This window comes from Lissotriton helveticus, chromosome 11 (genome assembly GCF_964261635.1).
Source record: "Lissotriton helveticus chromosome 11, aLisHel1.1, whole genome shotgun sequence".
Taxonomy (NCBI): Eukaryota; Metazoa; Chordata; class Amphibia; order Caudata; family Salamandridae; genus Lissotriton; species Lissotriton helveticus.
Genome location: NC_136072.1, coordinates 1,090,923,670 through 1,090,944,249, shown reverse-complemented (window position 1 = coordinate 1,090,944,249; position 20,580 = coordinate 1,090,923,670). Strand labels below are relative to the sequence as shown.

The 20,580-nt window shown below is 46.4% G+C and overlaps 1 protein-coding gene across 1 annotated transcript in view; it reads left to right on the top strand.

Moving 5' to 3' along the window:
* PIK3IP1 (phosphoinositide-3-kinase interacting protein 1) overlaps positions 1-20,580 on the top strand; it is a 55,606-nt gene that overhangs the window by 16,019 nt on the left and 19,007 nt on the right. The gene's annotated exons all lie outside the window — the stretch shown is intronic.

Here is a 20,580-nt window from a genome sequence, read left to right as displayed (position 1 = left end):
ATAATGAGCCATGGGGACAAAAAAAAAGACAAATTACATATTCTTCCCACCCTCTAAAGCATCTTCACTTCACCATTTCCTGCCTTTACCATTAGATTTGTTCTGCATTTGCATTCTGGTTACCATTTTATGTTTCTGCCTCTCGCACTGCGGCGACGCTCCTTCGCCCAAGTGGAGGAACCACCCCTGGTCATGGGGAAGATGCCTGCCTCCTCAGGGCAAAATATATGCATCAAAACATCGATGGAAAAGAGAAGTAGGGTATGTTCCTTGGCCCACCTGTTTAGAAGCTTCTTGTAAGGAGACACCAGATTTTTTTTTTAGCTCACTCGCCCTCAGTTTTATCTGTCAGTTAAACAAAAATAGAACATAAATAACAGAACTAGGAACCCATTCAACCAGTGAACAGTAGTGCCCTGGGCTGCTCCCGCTGATGGAGCACACCACAGTAAGTAGGTGAGAGTTATGCATCCTCTATCCGTACATGAAAGAGGTGTGGCTGTTTCTTCCAGGAATTTTGTACTTCTCCTATATTAAAGTCTGTTTACAGAAATTGTACAACAGTTTCCAATATCTCTCACTCCCTCTTTAGTGTTAGTTACCTGCGATGTACCTGTCCTGTATTGGTGAGAATTATGTGGTACTCCTTCTATTACAGTCACCAGTTGTTTACTTACTCTTTGTGTTAGGGAAGGTTCCACTGCCAATGTTATACCTTTGTTGTTGCTTTGTGTTGATAGAAACTATTCCACTACGCAAAAGAAAAATGATTTGCATTGCCAATGCTTCTTTTAATGCATTAGGTGAGTTAAAGAGTGAACCCTTGAACAATATTTGAGCAGAGTTTTCTTTTGGGTGTACCTGTGAAGCAGGCAATTTTTAGAATGGACTAGACTACTTTGCAAATGTGTAGATTTGCAGAAAAGTGGCCCCATGTCACATATAACATTTTCAGCCAATTTTGGAATTTTTGCCAACAGCACTTTGCATTTTATGTTTGTATTTTAAAGTTTTATATAGCGTTAACATGAATCTAGTGGGCATGAGAGTGCTTTACAGGTGATATGAAGTAAGTAACTCGTAAGAAAAATAGATACAACCTGGAAAAACAGCAAATTGCAGAAAGTAACCTCAATTGACAAGACAACAAATACATAAACTTAACAAGGCCAATAATATACATAGGAATAAAAAGATATAAAATATAGGAAGAAAAAGAGTTCAGTATAATACAATTAGGGTAGCAATTTTTTCATAAGTGATTTCACTTCTTTTTAGGTCGAGCATTCAAGACCTCTTGTTTATATTTCAGTATATACTTATATGTGTATGTACTTTGTGGGCTCTGGAGATCAGCCCAGACTTGTCTGCTTCCGCCTAGGGACTTTTTTTCTGTTCAACTGCCTCTATTTAACTGTCTTGATAGAAAACGACCAGTAGAGGTCAGTAAAATACCAGAATTGCTTTCTGCTTGTTCAACTGCCTCTATTTAACGATCTTGATAGAAAATGACCAGTAGAGGTCAGTAAAATACCAGAATTGCTTTCTGCTGAGGGAATTTTTTTCCCTTTTTTCTGGCATCTGCCTCTATTTAAATTTCGTGATCGAAAACGACCAGCAGAGGGCAGTAAATTCCAGAATCACTTTAGCATTCTCTTGATTCCGGTCCATAGAAATTGTCTTCCACAAGCACCCGTAGACAATAATATTTTTTTTAAATCTTGTATTTTCCATGATATGACCACCGAAGGCACTGATTTTATATTAAAAACAGAGCTTTGACCTATACCATTTTGCGCTGAAAGGCAATATTTCTCTTCCTGTGTTCCCATATCTGGTGTGTCATGCAGTTTGGTGCTTACATTCCCTCCATGTTAAAGAACAGTAGATTTTTCAGCACCCAGGCTAATGTGCTGCATAGCTAAATACATATAAGGTCCCAAAGGCGAGACTAATTGCACTGCAAATGCTTGTTTTAAGGATGCAGTAGAAAGGATCAGTCTGATTTCAGTGAAGTCCCCTCACACACCCGCCATCTTCTCCTCGATTTTCATTTTCATCATCCCTGCCTCAATTTCCGTCAAGGCCACAGACCTTCTCCGTCAATGCACCCAAGATCTGGAACAACATTCCTGTATCCATCAGAACTGTCCTGACCCTGATCCAATGTAGGAAGGAGCTGAAGACGCACCCCCTTAAATAACACTACGTTACGACTCAGTAATAGTCCACGTCCACTTCCCCTCTCAGAATCCGACTACCCCTCAAATCACTTGTTAACTGTACCTTCAACCAAGACCATGAAAAGTGCACTATTGCCTTTGGGTTAGTCATGCAGTATGCAAATATTTACCAACATCTGCAGCACTACCACATAGCATTAGCACACCAGTGGCGAGGCTGTACGGGAAAAGAAACTGGGCTCTGTTTAGAGCACCATAGTCTTGTGGCTGGCCATCTTGGGACCTTCTCAGCCCCGCCCTCTTCACTTCTTTTTAAGGCTTGATGTTTTGACTCTTCAAGTGCCTTCTAGTGACACACTTACCCAGCATGGCTGCAGTACAAAATACTGCTCTGTATGGCCGTTCCTTGTTAGAAAGTGATGAACTGTAGTGTGAGCAGAGCCAGACGTCAAATCGAAGACGAGTTTTAAAGAATTGCTGGGTTTTACAGGCAAAAAGTGGTGCGCCATTTTCCTACAAGAATAGTATACTTTTTGTCTTGTTTCTGCAAACTGCAGCACGGTGTGTGCTTCACCAAATTTTATGCTCAAGAGCAGAAATGCCTCTTTTAATAAAATTGAGTTTCTGTGCTTCCATGCGAGACAAATTATTGTTGGTAAAAACATTTTGAACAACATTTTCAGAAACTATGTGGATTTCCTTATTAAGAAAAGTGAAATTTTTAAAATCAACGTTTCTTGAAATGGAAAAATAGCAACAGACTAACGCCATAGGAGGCTCAGGATAATGACATGCCATAGAGTTTGCTGTTAATCGGTTTATAATCTGGTCACTCATACTGGGATGTACAACCCATAATTGTAGCATTCAAAGCAAAACTATAAACCCCACAATGCATCATACAAGATGGTGTTGTTTGCCGTAGTCCTAGTTGGCACACTTGTTAAATCTAAAATAAAATATATTTGCTGATGTTTTTTTTCTTGTAGGCAATAACAGGTTAAACAGTCCAGTGGCTGAGAGGACAGAGGTAGCCTTTCAGATGCAAATAAAACCACATCTCTGCTAATGGGTTAACATTAACACTCCTTGAAAAATCTACAGGTTAAAAAATACCCTGAGAAAGGAAGAAACAATACGGTGGAGCCCCACTTCCTGAGGGTATACTTCACTCTCCAGCACACCTCAAATTCAAAATGGTTTCCCTATTGTTACTAAGAACAGGCCAATAATTATTCATCGCACGACATAAATTGTACACAATTCCGTCTTTTTTCTTTTTTTCGAATTTTATTCTCGTGGTCTTGTACACCAGTTGTCAACAGCCGCAGCCAACACGTGTTTCGTTGCTTAAGGGACGTGGTCCCGCGACTTCCTCAAGGCTAGATCCTTCCAATCAGTGAAATTTGAAATGTGGTGATACTTCCGACCCACATTGGGGTTCCGGTTTAAGCGGCGTGTTCAACGTGTAGTCAATCCAATGTAAAGTTTCCTTTGACATTCAAAATCCTGGTTTCTCCATGTATTTCTATTGAACCACATGCCACTCGTGTCTCTCACCATGTGCGGCGAAAAAGCAGGGCAGTTTGGCATGATTTTGTTGTAACGCTTGAACTACTACTCTGACACCCTGCATTAAACTTGCACCAATTGGAGCACAGGGCTCCAATTTACACTTTATTACATTCTCGTATCATAGAAACCTGTGTGCTAAAGGACAATCCTGCGCTGATCGATTGATTATAACCCCTTGAAACGCACAACTCTTGCCTCTCTCATTAATAGGCCATCAGCAATAGAATTTCTTAAGAACGGTGACTTCATTTTTGTCTTCTTCATATTTCCTGATTAACAATTTATTCTAATTCGATCAGTTGTACGACAAATGCAGTCCACCATACTGCGATGGAAAGGGCAATCAGAATTCAGCTACATACAACATATTAATGTTTTCACACTCTGTGCCTGTCCCCTCAAGTGCTAACAGGGAACTAGTTCTATTAACGTGCAAGTGTGTATTCTTTACTAAGTGTCTTGGGTGGAGACATTGATGGGTTTAAATTGTATTGCGTGTAGAAACACTTGGACGGATTCCAATTTGTTGGAATGGTGTACGGTTGTCCTGTAACAAAACTTTTTTTTTTAATGTTTAGGAGATAGTAATAAAGATATTGAGTTCTGCATCTAAAGAAGCATTGGCATTTAAATTTAGTATCGTATTTGCTATCCTTCCCATTACGTAATCAGACAAGTAAATAATCTCTTTCTAAGAATAGGGTACACCACCTGCTGTCCCACCACATCTGTCCAAGCAAGAGCAGGCCACCTCAAAACATAGGACTGGTCCTGAAAAACATATCTGTTAATCCCACTGACCTTTCAGAAACTATGGGGCATATTTACAATATTTTGGTGTAGGGTAGGGCGTCCAGCCTTCTAGCTGCGCTTCCCTATGTCAAAAGAAAAGATACAGTGCATTCCTGTCCTTTCTGCCAGCGCTAGTGCACAAACTGCAGCCGAGCGCCAACGCAGGCACCCTAGCACCATGGAGCAAGGGTGTATGTGTTGCTGGCATGATTGTTTTTGTGCACGAAGGACTGCCTTCCTTCACAAAAACAATCAAAGTAGGCGTTTTACTTGTTCACATGGAAAGAGGAAAAAACTGGGAGAAATGTGAATATTACTTTAGTTAGGCGTTAGTTTTGGTGCTGCCCCAAATTTACGCTATGTTGTATATCTGGGGCGGTGTCAAAAACCATGAGTGTTGTGTGTGAACACCCACAGCAACACTTATGGGACTTTCTTTCCATGCAAAGTAAGGCATTGCCTTACTCTATATTTACATATCCATGAAAAGCCACGTGGCCTCGTAAAATTATAAATATGCCGGTTTGTTTCCCATGTTAGCTCCAGCAATGTTGGCCACCTCACTCCGTGCCATTATCAACACTGGTTCCAGTGTAGGGATTTTATGCAACAGCCTAAAGCCGTGGTTCCCAAACTGTGCGCCGAGCACCCCGGTGCGCCGTAATGAGGAGCCAGGGGCGCCGCGACCACAATGTGGAAAAGTGAAGCAGCCGTCAAGAAGCCAGAGAGAAGGCCTTGGTTTGGCTTATATTTCATGTGTTATTTCTAACGTGCTCCGTTTTTACAGTAAACGTAATGCTGGTGATAAATGTGTAAGACAAAGGTTGGGCAGAAGATCAGCATTCTGCCCAACCTTCATTTTACACCCGTATTACCAGCATTATTGTTACTGTAAAAACGGAGCACGTTAGAAATCAGACATAAAATATAAGTAATCATCATATCATCATCATATATCATATCATCATCAAACCAATCGTAGTACAAAAAATCTACTCCTGAAACCTCGTAGATTCCGGAAAGAAAAAACATACAAGCGCTCCTTCTCAGGAATGGCACCCAGGATCTGGAATGCGCTCCCTCCGGAAACCAGGCTTATCTCCTCCACTGCACTCTTCAAGAAAGAGGTGAAAACAATCCTTCTGGCCAAGATCTCCTGAACCTTATAGATACTGGATCTGAGACTCTGCATCGCTCTGTATCACTGATCACCTGTTCTTTGGCACTATACTCCTACTTTATGGTGTCACTGCTACGCTACTCTCTTACTACCGACCAATATATGTTACACTTTGGTGTATTGTCTCACCCTCCCGATGCCCCCACCCAGTGCTTTCTCTATCCTAAGAAATTGGTATAAGCCATCCACACATCCAAGGCTTTACCTCAACCCTTCTGTAGTGGAGCAATGACTTGTGCCGTCTTATATTACTTGTTTACCTGATTGTATTTGGATATGTTTCTGTACATTGTTGTTATCCTACTATGTGAGTGATTATTATGCTGCTCTCGTTATCTTGTTCATTCCTGTTGCCCCTACCCCTGTCTCTGTGAAGCGCTCTGATATCTGTAAGGATCTTGTTCGCGCTATATAAAACTTTGAATAAATTAAATAAATAAATAAATAAGCCAAGCCAAGGCTTCTCTCAGAGAGAAGACGACATTGGTTTGGCTTATATTTTATGTCTGATTTCTAACGTGCTCCGTGGTTTCAGTAAAAATAATGCTGTTGAAATGCTAATCACAGTTTGGGAACCACGGCCTTAAAGGTGACAAAAAGGGCAAAAAGGTGAAAGTGGGGAGAGGAAAAGGCGAAAAGCCAAAAGCACAGAAAGGCAAAACTGAAAAGAGGTGAAAGAAAGGCAAATAGCAAGAGACAGAAATGAAAAAGAAGGCTAAAATAGAGAAGCAGTTGTGGGTCTTGATTTAGTGCAGTGGCATCCGGGATGAAAAGGGCGAGGCCAGGCCAGACAGCCAAGGCACAGCTGAGGCAGGCAGGGCCAGCAGGGCCAGGCAGCACCTTTTCAATCAATGTTGGGGGGAAACCCCATATGTTCTAATCTATACCTTGAAGTCTGCCAGCAGTTCTTTGATGACAAATATTAGCTCACTGTAAACTGCAACTAACAAAAGGAAGTCTCTGACAAACTCAGTAACCCATGGACATGTTTAGGTTACATTCACTTTGTGATCTGCACAGTACATGTTCTGTGCAACAGGCATATCGACCCTCTGCACTACCTAACCAAGAATAACACTTCCTTGAGTCAAAACTTCTATTAGACAAAATTCTGATCTCGCCTGCTAGAGGCCAGGAACGGGGCAGCAGGTGCTTTTAAGCCCCATAAAAAAATGTTTGCCACGGTAAAGAAAATGGCGGGGAGCCACGGCAAACTGCCAATTGGGTCAAGGGAGCCACGGGTCAAAAAAGTTTGGGAACCACTGGCCTAAAGCATTCTGGGAGCGGTGGCTTTATATTGCTTCCATCCATTGAACTGATTAGAATAACTTCCCCAACTGATGGTCACTCTACAGCGGTAGCCACCATAGCATGGAGTGAGCACTGGCGTGGTGGGGGACAATTAATTCTGCACGTATACATCTGGAGTGAGTGCTACATGCGAGGATTGCCTGCAAGTACTGCACATGATCGGTGAGTGAATACTGTGTTAGTGATACGGAGTAGGTTGTCCCAATGCCTGTCACTGGGTCTGCATTTTCTATCCAAGGACTTTGTTTTAACATATCAGTGCATTCTGGGAGTTGTAGTCTTGTTAGTTTCTACTGGCTTGGCTAGTTTTGAATGGCGCCTACAGAAGCAGCACACCGAATAACAAGGCAGGGTGCAAACTTGCTGTGACTATATAATTTCTGCACTTTTTTTGGGTGCGTTTTTTCGGTGTTATTGCTTGCTGTGTAACTAGTGTGGGTGGCTTGAGGCATGCTGCAGTCAAAGGAGCCTTTGCATTTTCCTTAAGTTTGAGACTTCTGCAGTCACCATGTGTTCTCTGCTTGCTGAAGGAGCCGCGGGGGCCTGTTTGTCTCGTGACCCGGGGGTGTGTGCAACCCTTGGCCTCCCAGAGCAGTCTGCCCCGCCCCTTCTCACCCTCCTGCCCCAGGATTGGCTCCCGCTGTCTCTGGGCGTCGAGGCTCAGCCTCCATTGGCCACCGGCACAGAGATGACTTCACTTTTAGAAGTCGATCCTGTAAACAACTCAAATTACAGTCTCCGCAGCATCTGGTTTGCTGTTTTACTTTATTTTCCCATATGTAACAATGCAGACACACTTTACTGGCACGAGAAGCATTGCGCAAGTTTCCTCTTTGCTTTTCCAAGCTGTTTATTGCGCCGGATTTTTTTTTAGGTCTCCTTTTTTTGTCTCACGGTAACACGGAGAGGCTGCGTCTCTCTCCTCTCTGGATTTTATCAGCAATTTTTAATTTATTTATTTATTTCATGCATTTTTATATAGCGCGGACTTTACCCACAGGCATAGTTTTGCCTCTTTTTGTTTTCCTTAATCAGTCTTAATTTTCCTTGTTGACTATGTCGAACTAAATTTCCGAAAATAACTTTCCAGGAACTAATTTTGGCTTCTAAAATGCCTCTTCCTGTACTCGGAGCTCTCCAGTTTCCGAGGTCCACGTGTTCCGAGTATCTCATTCGACCCAGGGTATGCATAGTTCCTTTCTGAGAACGTAGTCCTTATTTTATAATGGAATTAACAGGACTCCAAGTCCCAAGATGCAACGCAACAATCTGGGCTGTATGTCCTACTCTGGCATGGAGCTGGCAAAAGTGACAGCTCTGCCTATGTTGACTGCCAAGGTGGGTCTGCCAGCACGTGTGGCGTAGTGACATAGGATTCTGTTGAATACTTGTTGGGTTTGCGTAGCTGGTCCTCAGGGCTCGAGTCGGTGTACCATGTGGGTGGACGGCGTCCCCCCACTTATTTTACCGGGTGGATGCCGTCCCCACTGCCAAACAGCTGGACTTCATTCTTTGGCCTCTCTGGGACGAGGAGCTCGGAGCTCACAGCACGCTGCTCACGCGCTGACTTCTCAGATGCAATCACATCTAAGGGGTGAGCGAGGGGAGGCAATGAGCCCGATGGGTCAAGCCACCTTTTGTGACGTCACTTCCGGCGACAGCGTCCCCCCCACTTCTTTTTTTATGACTTGTGCCCTGCTGGTCCTGTAGTGCCTGGCACCTCCGGGCAGGCAGCGCGTAGGGTAGGTGACACGCTCATCTCCGTGCAGAACTTTAATTTTCATCGCAGTTTTTACGCGGTCCTCTGCCTTGATCCAAGGCGCTTCAGCTCCTTCACATTGGGGTTGGAAAGGAAGACCCCAATAGGTTAATTGATTGTAGGTAGTATTGACATACTTCCTTTCAAGTCTTTGAAAAATTAACTGACATTCTTAGATCTAAGGACAGGGACACCTAATTTATTTTTGGTCCTGAAGGAACGCCACAGATCCCTCCTGGACCTCAAAGGCATGTCGACCTCCCAGAGCATCCATTACGAGATTGTCAGGCTGTGTAACCACAGCTGACAGTCCACATAGTTTTAATCCTGCCAAGGCGACCGCTTAGTAAAATATCTTTCGGTATGCCTTAGGTAGTTTTAGGTCACTTTATTTCACCACTTCGCCCTCCCCACACATCTGCACTCATCATCACAGCTATCTATAAAAGATCTCTGCCAAAGCGACCTCTCGCGGGGCCGTGGGACATTGCAGCACCGGCCCCACGAGGAGCTAAGCCCGATGATGACGCATGACACCCCCACAGGTGTGTGAGGGCACTGCCTTCCAATAAGGAAGACTCCCTGTAGGAGAGTAGGGTCTGCAATCCTATGATCACCCAGATTTTTTGCTTTTTGCTGCACTGGTTTACGACTTTCCCTGGCTGGGGGCCTGCTAATCAGACCCACAGCCTAGCTGTTCTCTCTATCCAAATTGTACTCAGGTACTGAATTGGCACTGGGCCCTCTCCAAGTCCCTGTACCCAGGGCTGAGGTGTACCCAGAAGTCTCCCAGGGGCTGAAGCATGTATTATGCCACCCCTGGGCTGACTAACTAAACTGACACAACTGGCTGCACGACAGCTGGGGCAAGGTGGTGTACTCACCCTTTGCTTTAGATATAGTATACCTATATCTAACCCTAAAAATGGACACACAGATCTCCTATCAGTCACTCCTATGGCAGGCCTTAACAATCCTGAAGGCAGAGTGCTTGGAATCGTGTGAGATGGTGCTCTGGCATGAGCTGAGCCTGTCTGCGGCTTTCGGGATCCATCCCTTAGCCGTTTCCATGATATCGCATACCATATACTCTTAAGTGCATTATAATCCTCGCGGTTATATGCCAACTCTGGTATCGCTTTATCAAAACATGTCGAGTAAGGTGTCATACGAATTGGAATACTAACCCCTCGCCAATTCTGGCGACGGGGTTAGCATTCCACCCTTCTAGAGGGACACGACATGTATGTAACCCCTAACCCCGGTTAAAGTCAAACAGAGCCTCAGCTCCACAAAATGGATGCTGCCACCGAGACACAAGTCTGCCCTCCTGCTGCTGGGAGTCCTCCCAGAGCAGGAGATAAGGACAAAGGGTTTCCTGCCAGGGGCGGTGCCAGCACCGTCCCAGACAGGGTTTTGTGTATTGTAGGTAGGCAGGGCTTTAGAGGAAGGTGACTGCACGTGGCACCCCGGTGCTCACTGTGCATAGGCTGGCTGGAACCAGTTCCAGGGTCACTCCAGACCCTGTGCTGGGGAAAAGCCCGCCAAGGAAGTGGGTGTAACCACCCCCCTCCTAGTCCCACCCCTAGGGCAGGACTTAGTCGCGTGCCAGCCCCTTTTTACAGGATAAAGGTAGGAACTGGCCCCCTTCCAAATCAGATCATCTTTGAATCCTGAAACTACTTTCCACGAAAGGAACTCAAGACTTCTTCCTAAGATTTCTCCCTTGTGACTAAGGAGTAGTCACCCTGCATCCGCAGGCACCATCTTAAGAACACTGCGGTCTGCTGCAAGTCTCTCCTCCGGATCAAGACTGCCCAGCTCGACGAGAACCGGCTTCCCTGGCACCTCTGACCTCTACCTGCATCATCAGTCACGCTGAGATTCGTGGGTGTGACGAGACCTCGAGGGACCGGCCATCTTCAAGACTGCACGACTTCTTTCCAGCAAGCCCGCCGAGTAATTTCCTGGTGAGTGCTTTGGGGTCCGAGAAGCCCCGACCCTGAGCAGCTCCAGCACCGAAGTGCAGCCTCCCAGCATCTCCACGATCTGCGTGGGGCCCTTCTGCTTTTTGCTGCTCCCCGCGTTGTTTGGCTACTAGCCCGCTGGCTTGTGGCCTTCTGAACGACGCCCGACGACATTTCTGCTGCTGGTCTGGTTGCTCCAGGCTGGCCCTTGCTCCCTTCCAAAAGAGGAGCCCCCCGGACCCTCCTGGTCCACTCAAGGCGCCATTTTGAGTCCACCGCGTGGGCTTGAATTAGCCAAGGCTTGTTGCCCAATCCTGGGTAACTTCGACGCCGACAGCTTCATCCATCGTGGGACAGCTCGCCTCTCCATCCTGGTCGCCGACAACGCCTCCTGGTCCGTGAGATCTGCAGAGCCAGCGTCGCCCACTCACCTAGTCGAGGTGACTTCGCCCGGTGCCATCCTGGTGCCCACTTAATCACTGGCTAGTGATTCAAGAACTTGGTCCCCTCTGCTTTCAGGTTTCTTCTTCCTCGATCCAGGCTTGGATCCAACGAACTTTCCTTCACTGGTCGCCTGCCAGCAACTTCCTTCTTCCAGGCTCCTGGTCCGGTAACGAGATCCCCGACGTCTTTTCAGACCTATGCAGCTGCAGCCCCTGGGCTAGGTAACTTCGGCACTTCGGTGTCCCAGCATAGCCTCACTATCCTAGGGTCAGGATCCACTGTCGTTTTCTTCCTACCAGGTCGGGTTCGCCCGTGAACACTAACTTTGCCTTTACTAGCTTCCATAGACTTTGTCCCGCATCCCGCGTGAGAGTGCACACTCTGCACCCGAGTCCCCTAGGCCTCCTAGAAGTAATCTAACGATTCTATAGTCTAGTCCTAGCGATTCCAAAGCCTATTAGTACTGTACTTACCTGCTAGTAATTTCGCATTCCACTTTTTAAGTATATGGTTTTTCGTGCCCCTCGGGCATTTGTGTATAACGTGCTAACTTAAGTATTTTCGTAAGAGTTTTGTTGTGTGCCTAGCACCCTGTCCTCATAAAGAGTACAGGGTTGTTGTGATTCTAATAAATACACTGTTTATTTTCATAACACTTGTGTGGTGTCCTTTCACTGGGTGTTCAAGGGGTAATGTGATGGTAAAACAGCTGGCTTAACACGCCCTCTAGAGTCTTAGCCTTAGACTGCTCGTATCCATGCTACTAGGATAGCTGGTCTATAAGGTTGACTTACAACCAATCATCAATAAGGGTTGTTTGGACTGATATATAGTGATCACTAGAATAGTGAGCACTGCACATCAGGCCAACTTCTCACACTCCCTCACTCCCGCCATAGTCCAACCAGACATCTTTCTCAGGGACCGTTACCCGCCTTGTGTACCAAAACTTCTAGTGCCTGGGACATTTTCTCAGATTCAGGAGGAACTTCAAACCCGGACGGAGTTTGAAAAGCACTTCTTTGTAAAGGCATAAGATTAGACTCCCCGGCTCGCTGTGAATGCTATTACCGTGTGTTGACAGCAGTGCTTAAATTGTAGACTGGTGTCCAGAACTTGAAGATTTTCTTAGGAGCCTGTTGCTGGCGCTGCCAAGTTCAAAGGTTGTCGAATACCCATGTCGCCTAGTCTTGCTTCCGCCCCAGGCGCGCAACGCCCATTGGGCTGAAAGGGCTTCAGCCCCCCGTCGTGTGTGTCAGCCGGGCCGAGACAACTTCCTGGGCGCACACACACACAGCCGCACCTGAGTACTTCACAGGCCTTTAAAGGGCCATTTACTTGTTAACCAGGCTTTGTTGTGTTTTCACCCCTTCTTAGAGCCCTTTCAGCTCCACTCTGCCTACTGCTGGAAGACTTAGCCCCTCCCGAAATGTGTATTAGCCCCTCCCCAGATTTGGCTCTAGTTGCGCCTTTGCTTCCACCACCCTGTGGGCCTCATTTATGAAAAGTGACGCATCGCTGCGTGAAAACAGCCATGCTTCACTTTTCACTGCGCCCTCCTTGCGAGACCAATGATGCGTCATATTTACAGTATGATGCAAGGAGTTACAGATATGTCAGTATTTCTGAGGTATCTGTATGGCGCAAAAGTGACGCATTGCTGGAGTGTGTCACAAAAGTGACGCATCGCTGGAGTGTGTCACAAAAGTGACGCAACTCCAGCAATGTGTTCTTTCACATGGGGCAAGCCCCATGTAAAAGGGTCTGCGTCAGTCTTACGTCTGCTGTGAGGCAGGCGTAAGAAATTGACGCATTTGTGTCCTAGAAGTGGCGCAGTGAAATCTTATAGATTTCACTGCGTCACTTCCATGACCCTTTCTTGCGTCAGAACGCCCCCCTGCATACATTATACCTGGCGTAGGTATAATGTAGCGCAGGGGTTTACAAAGTGACGCATCTACCTAGATGCGCCACTTTGTAAATATGGTGCAACAAGGCACATTTTTTACGCTGCTGGTGCGTCAGAAAAAGTGACGCACCAGCGGCGTAAAAGTGACGCACGGGCTCATTAATGAGGCCCTGTGTTTTTATCCACTTGCAGCTTCTTTTTCATGACTACGTTCTGTGTCAGTATTTTCTATCTTTCTATTTATTCTTTCTCCTTTTCCGTCTCTTACTCTGGGGAAAGGTCTGATGATGAAATACAAGTCCTGGTCTCCCAAAATGACGTCCAGTCCCGCTCCCTCAGCAGCTCAAAGAAAGCACTCGTTTCCAGCTTTCTGCTTTTAGATTCCCTAGCTGTGCTTCTTCCGCCAGCTAGCGGCCAGGGTCGGAATTACTACTTGTTTTTCTCGGTTTTAAAGTTCTTGGGTGCCTGCCATGGGAGTTTCCCACGTACAGCACAAACACTGTGTGGTTTGTCCACTCCCATATTTTTGAGATCACACTGGTAGGTTGACTGCTAATTGTTTCACACGATCTTTCGATTGTTCCTTCTGTCCCGCTCTCTTGACCTTTTTATCTTCGGACTTCAGGCAGTGTGAGGCTGATGTAAGGTGGTATGTGGCACTCAACAAAATCCCAAAATAAATTAAGGTAATTATCATAAAGTGGTGCCTGGATGTTGAAATATACTTGAGGGAATGTAGCTGCAAAGTTTTTCAGAGCTATGCGTGAGTAGTTTCTCCAGTCCAGGGGTTTTCTTTTGCATGCTGGAAATGTGGTCCTAGTTTTTATAATGATCCCCACAATACAGAGGAAAAAAACTTGGATTGGAGCAGTTCATCATGCATGCATGGGAAGCTTGGCAGGGCAGAGGGAATTTACCCTGTTTTGGACCAGCGATTTGAGCAGTTTCCGTGTACACATAATCCCTGTATTTACAAAACTGTAACAGGTTTTTTATGGGTGTTTTGTCCTCTGCTATGAACTGTCATTAAGGGTGCAAGGCTGCTGTCCTGGGTTTGCACTTAAAAACCTAGAATTGCATTCTGGGAGTTGTAGTCCTAAATCACTTCACTGGATACAAGTGACCGCACACACTTGGGAACAGTGATTGAATATACCCAGTCGTTTGGTATCCTTATTTTTCACATCTTTTCCGCTTGCCCCATGTCAGGTGTGTGACTTTCAGCCATCCCGCGCTTTTCACTTCAGGCAGTACAAAGAAGCATGAGGTTTTTTTTTTTTAACTCTTTATTCGTGACTGTTACAGGATATCATGCATTTCCCTACATTTTCTCATCATATCTTACATCAGTCTTTTCCGTTTTCATAACCATTACTTTGCGGGAGCAGTGCATTTCAGTTATAAGTTGCTTGTCATAGCAATCCCGGATACATCCCATATATACTCTGTAAACTCCAGAATCGATTCTTACATAAGTATCACACCCCAACTGTCCCCCCAACCCCACCCGCCCGCCCACCCTCTGTCTCCTGGTCGGTCTCACTTGCATTCCTCCCATCCCGGGGCAAGGTGGCTCCGTCTATTTGTAATTTGGTAAAAGCTCTAGGTCTGGTCTAGCCCTTGTGAGTCGTAGTGGTGCTCGTGGTTCCCAGCCCCCCTCCGTTATCTATGTGAGTTCACCCCACCGGGTCTCCCGAACTGTCCAGGTCTATCTCTTCTAGGTCCAACAGCATCGAGTCCCATTCCTGAGCTATGGGATATTTGCGCAGGCCCTTGCTCTCCTCTTCTCGCAGTGCCGCGGATTCTGCTTTGCCCCATTTCAGTAAGTCGTCGCGCCATATTTCTAACTGTGGGGCCCTGGGCGACTTCCATCGCATGGTGAGCACCCTGATCGCCAGCACTAGCGCCAGATCCATAAATCTCAGTTGTGCCTTGCGTGTTGTGTGCCGTTTCCTGTTCCCCAGTAGGCACGGTGACGCTCCCTCAGGGATCTGGAGTGTTGTTATGGAGTGTAGCATATGTTTGATCGTCCCCCAATAAGTGTGTATCTTCGGGCATGACCATAGCATGTGGAGAATATGTGCCTCGTCTTGGTAACATCTTGGGCAGCAGTGTGCGGTGGCAGGGAACATCCGATGTAGCCTCTGGGGTGTAAGGTAAGCTCTATGGAGGACCATGGCCTGTATGAACTGAAACTTAGCATTCCTGGACACCCGTCTATGATGGCCTAGAATAAGCTTCCATTCCCCGTCCGTTATGGTTTCGCCCGAGTCTGCAGTCCAAGTCTCCCTGAGTGTAGCAATCGGTAAAGGTACATGGTCCCTGATGCCAACATACAACCATTTCACTAAGTGTCCCCCCGTGCCCATGTAGTATAAGAGGTGTACTAACTCATGTTGTTCCGGTTTTGTACGTTGTGGGGCCCAGGCCCGTCGCACGTAGTGTGTCACCGAGGCGTGTAGTAGGTATAAGCGTGAGGGTGCTCCCGTGGCTTGTACAAACGAGGTGTGGTCCAGCATGGTGTCGTCGCCAAACAGGTCTCCCACCCTATCCACCCCAGTCTCTGTCCAGGGTCGTAATCTGCGCAGTGTTAGGGTCCCCTGTGGTGTCGGGAGTCCCAGTAGTGGTATATTGTCCGCATACGGGGAGGTCCCAGTCGAGTATGACGTGCTTTCTTCCAGCAAGTCAGGGCCACGTGTAGGAGGGGGTGACAGTTCCTAGGGATCCTAGCATTGGGCAAGAGAAGGGAGTGCAGGTCTCCACGCGCTATTTTGTCCGCCGTGTAAGCGATTTCATGCAGGTCCCTGCCCGCCACCCATCGGGTCAGCCATTGGAGTTGGCTGGCATAGTAGTACAAAGAAGCATGAGTTGGTGCAGTTGTGTACCAGACAGAAGTGGCCGATGCACACCCACGGGAAGGGGATGGCGGGGATGGGGCGCGAGCAGTGATGCTGGAATAATTTTCAGATTGGCTGTGCTGTCATCAATGTTATGTCATTATGGGTAAATTACTTAATGTCCCCAAGGCCATGGGCAGTGCCTGGATGCCCTCACGGGTGATAAGCTGCACTATATAAATCCACAAATGAATTATTTATTGAAATTACATAGTTTGTGGTAAAATCAAAATTCTGCTTGAAGGCGAGGTGTAGTAAAAGAACCGCGTTCGTTCAGCATGAGAATAGGGGAGTATTAATAGGCGCCCAGTGATGCTTCTTACATCACATTGTCCCAATTTTGATTGAAATGACCTCTTTAAATGCCCAATCAAAGTGCGTTAACATGCAGTTTTACTGCTCATCCTATATAACACACAAATAAAGTGTCTTGCTTTGTTTTGATCGTATTAAAATCTTTGTATTCATCACACTTCAAAATTACAAAAAATATCTCTAATTTGAAAATATATATTTTCCAGTGTTTGACTCGATGTTCCTGCAAAAGTTATTTGCTCTTTACCCGCTCCTGATATATTTTGAAATATTTGCAAAGCGCATTTACAAGTATACAAACAAGTGTGCAGATTTTGTGTTAGAAAAAATGGATACAATGCAGCCTTCTCCTTTCACACTTTGAACCCCAGAAGGATTGTCACTTAGTTGCAAAATTCACTCACTGCAGTAGGAGAAGAGAAAGGTAAATACCCGTAGCAATGTTAAAAAAAGAATAACCAACAGTTTGTGAGAAGACATTGCCTGACATTTTACCTCTTTCTGTGAATGCACAGCAAATGTTACATGATTAAAACAAAATGCAACACCTTTTAAAGTCTTACAGGGTTATTCTGAGGGGCAGTTGGTGACTGCCACCTCTACCCTCTTTTGCTGCAGGCCTCGTATCCTGCCTTTGCCCCGTTCCTAGATGTGCTATATTTACCCTGTTGCCCACCAAACACTTCCCTACCCTGCCACACCGCCCGCCCCATGCCACCCACAGCAAGTACCCCTGCCACACCGCCCTCCCCATGCCACCCAGGGCAAGCCCAGCCTCAGCCTGCCCTGCCCTGTGTTGTGCACAGTCCCAGCTGTTGGTTTCGTAACCAGTTCTGTGGGGTCTGTAAGAGAGCGTCGCCCTCCCCCCACCCGTCTCAGACGTGTATTCTCAGAATGCCTCGGTGCTGCCGGTTCTGAGAAGAGCCGTCCTGCGGCGTGTGTTAATATGCGGCTGTGTTTGTGTGGAAAATCACGGCGCGCCTCGCGTCCTGCATCTCTTGGGCTGCACTCGTCTGTGTGCTTGTGGCAGCTTCTGCCTCTGTGTACCTCCATAGCCAGGGTTTGTGTGACCAAGAGGGGGTATGTGCACCTTCTTGCACATGCGTCATTATTACGCGCCTCTGTACCTTCCTACAAACGTTTGTGTGAGCAAGTGGGTCCATACCAATAATGTGTAGGTTTGACAGTGTTTGTGGGTGGGGAGGGTTGTCTTTATGAGTATTTTTGTGTGTACGTTTTATGTGCCTTCAAGCATATAGTTAAGAACGTTTATATGTAATTGATTAATTTTAAGTAAACATGTTGCATACCTTGCAAATGTTCGTGGATGCGTTGACGCGTGTCTGCTTGTGTCAGTGTGTGCATGTCTACTTGCGCGTGAGCACCTTCCTTCACGTGTTTGTGTTGGTATACATACACTCGTGCATATATTTATTTTAGTATGGGTACCCCCTCAGGAGTCTATGGTTTGGGTTCCTCTTCGTATATCTTTCTGGTCATACGTGTGTGTGTGTATTCTTGCATGGATTTCGTTCGTGTGATGCTTCTTGCTCATGCTTGCATGGGCACGTGCGTAAACCAGCATATGTATGTGTGCTTGAGTATGTACATTTCTCCATATGATTGCACTTTATGCATATGGTTCTGTTTGAGTGTTTCTAGGAACTATGAAAAGGGACGTTTGCTGGGAGAGGGATCTGTTGTGTTGTTTGCTTAGTGGGTTAGTTGTGACGCTTTTATTATTTGTTTATTATTGTCCAGATTTTTCTCGTTTAATAAGATTTACAATTCTTTCCAAATTTCCGATGGTATCAGGAATTTCTGATAGATTGCGGCTGCGCTGTGTTTTGTGTGTGTTTGCGAAGTTGACGAGTGCACCCTTTTCACACAACACTTGTGCTCTTCAGGTACAATATGTCACTGTTGCTCAATAAAGCTTGTTCAGAGCGGAGTGTGGAAGGATGAAAGGGTGTGCCCAACTGCCGGGAGTCATACTTGTCTTTCAGGTTACAGGCCGATGTGTGCAGCCGGCACCTGAACCCACCGAGCTTTCTGACCTGTAATCCCTGCTAGTCTTGGTAACGCGCTCTCTCTCCTCTCACCCATAAAATAAAACCACATACTTTGTGCTCGCCGCATCGCCTATGCGGCGAGCGCAAGGTAAGTGGTTTTATTTATATTTTATCTATCCCGTCGTCGGTTGACTTATTCCCCCCCCCCCCCATCCCTGCCGCTCTTACCTGTGCCGGCGGTGCCTGCGAGCTAGACCATCAAAACCACCATAGCGGGAAGGAAGGAAGAGATAACAGGGAACAGAAACCGGCCCTGGCAAACTGCTCAGCTGCTCACTTCCCACCCACCCCCCTCCCTGGGGTGAGGGGGAGTGCAGCCGAGCAGCTTGCGAGGGCCGGTTTTGGCCGATTTTGTTAACGGGAGTCGATATTGCCGGCCCCCACCCTAGCGGCCTACCGGGGAAACGCCCGTTGCCCGCTATGGCCAGTCCAGCCTGGTGACAGGGAAAGAAAGCACGGGTGAAACGGAGTAAAAGAACCTGAAAGAGTGAGATCCCTGCACAGGGAGTGTCTGGTGGTTTCCAACTCCCTTGTTGATTATTGTGTAAAGTTGTCTGTTGAACAACTGTGCATTGCCTCGAAAACAGCCAAGTAGGAAACAGTCAATTTCAAGTTTATTAGCACTTTAATAATCCTTGGGGCCTTTTTTTGCACAGAAAAGGGAAGACAAAATAAATCCATTACAATATTGGACTTACCTGAACCAAATAAGGACTGCGGACCAATAACAGCAAAGGGTACAATAATTTCTCAAAACAGTCTGTTCACAGGAAAATTGGCTAAATGAAAAGTGACTTTGAACAATTCCCCACAAGATATTGGTGTATCATTTTACCCTTGCCACGAAGATTTCAGACGGTTGGGAGAAGAACCGATAGTGGATCAGATATGAATTGGAGAGGAGTTGGCCTTACGGCGAGGGCGCTCGACCTCGGACCTGGGGATCTGGGTTCGAGTCTCGGTAACAACGCCAAAAACCTCCTGTGATTCTGGGCAAATCACTTGATCTCCCCGTGCCTAAAATGAAGGCGTGTCCTCGTGTAACGTAACTGGTGCTATGTAAAGCGCTCTGATACCTGATTCAGTTCGGGTCTAGTTCGCGCTATATAACACTCTGCAAAAAAAAAAAATATGAATTAGTAATAAGCTTGGGTGGGAGGGGAACAGTTTTAGTATGAAACTGTCAACATCACAACAGCTGGTCATCTTGGAAGGAGGGCTGGTTAATTTCAGACATCCTCTCATGAATAGTTCACTGTCCCCGCTCCCCGTGAAAGTTGCAACCCGTAGTTGTGAGTCCGAATTTCAAAGACAGATATAGCGCCCTACAAAAAGATAATGGGCACTATATCGACAATCAAGAAATAGATTATTTAGTAACATGATATATACTTACCTTCACAATACTTTGGTAGCCAGCATTTAGGTCACAATGCTTTTGAATGACAATATTCTTTCCATGATATTCTGGTGCTGTACAGGGTGCTTGGCTCTAGTGTGTGATGCAGACCCTGCTCACATACTTCATGTGCTGGGCACACATCTGCAGCTCTTGAGTCCTTCCCTCCACATCTGCCAATCCTAGGGCGACCTCTCTTCTGCCACTCTTGGGCACACCCGTCCGCGACTTCTCCTTTCTCACTGACCATCCTACGCACCTTCACTGTCTCCATGTGCTGCTCTCGAGAACTCCGCTCCACGCCTACAGTTCTCAGACACTTTCCTTCAGATCTAACAATCTCAGGCCTACCTGTCCACTACTATCCCCTCAAGTACACACCTCGGCTCCTCCGACTCTCAGGCACAACACTCTACAACCTCGCCTCTCTACACTATCTAAGGAACAACCTTTCACATCTGCAATTTCCAACCACACTCCTACACCTCAACCACTCACACACCCATCCACATTTGTTTTCCCACTGCACTGCCTCAGACATACTGTTCCACTTTCACCACTCAGGCCTACAGCTCCAATTCTCCCATACTCTAAGGCGCACACATCCACTTCACCACTGTTACGTGTACCCTTCAATCCACACCGCCAGGAAACTTCCTGACACTCCGTTTCCTTCAGCCCACCGCCCTTCGTGGGAGGTAAATATCCTATTGATTCTTTGCTCCACTTCTTGGTGTCAGGATGATCACGAGTTACTCATTCATAGGATACTGGCCA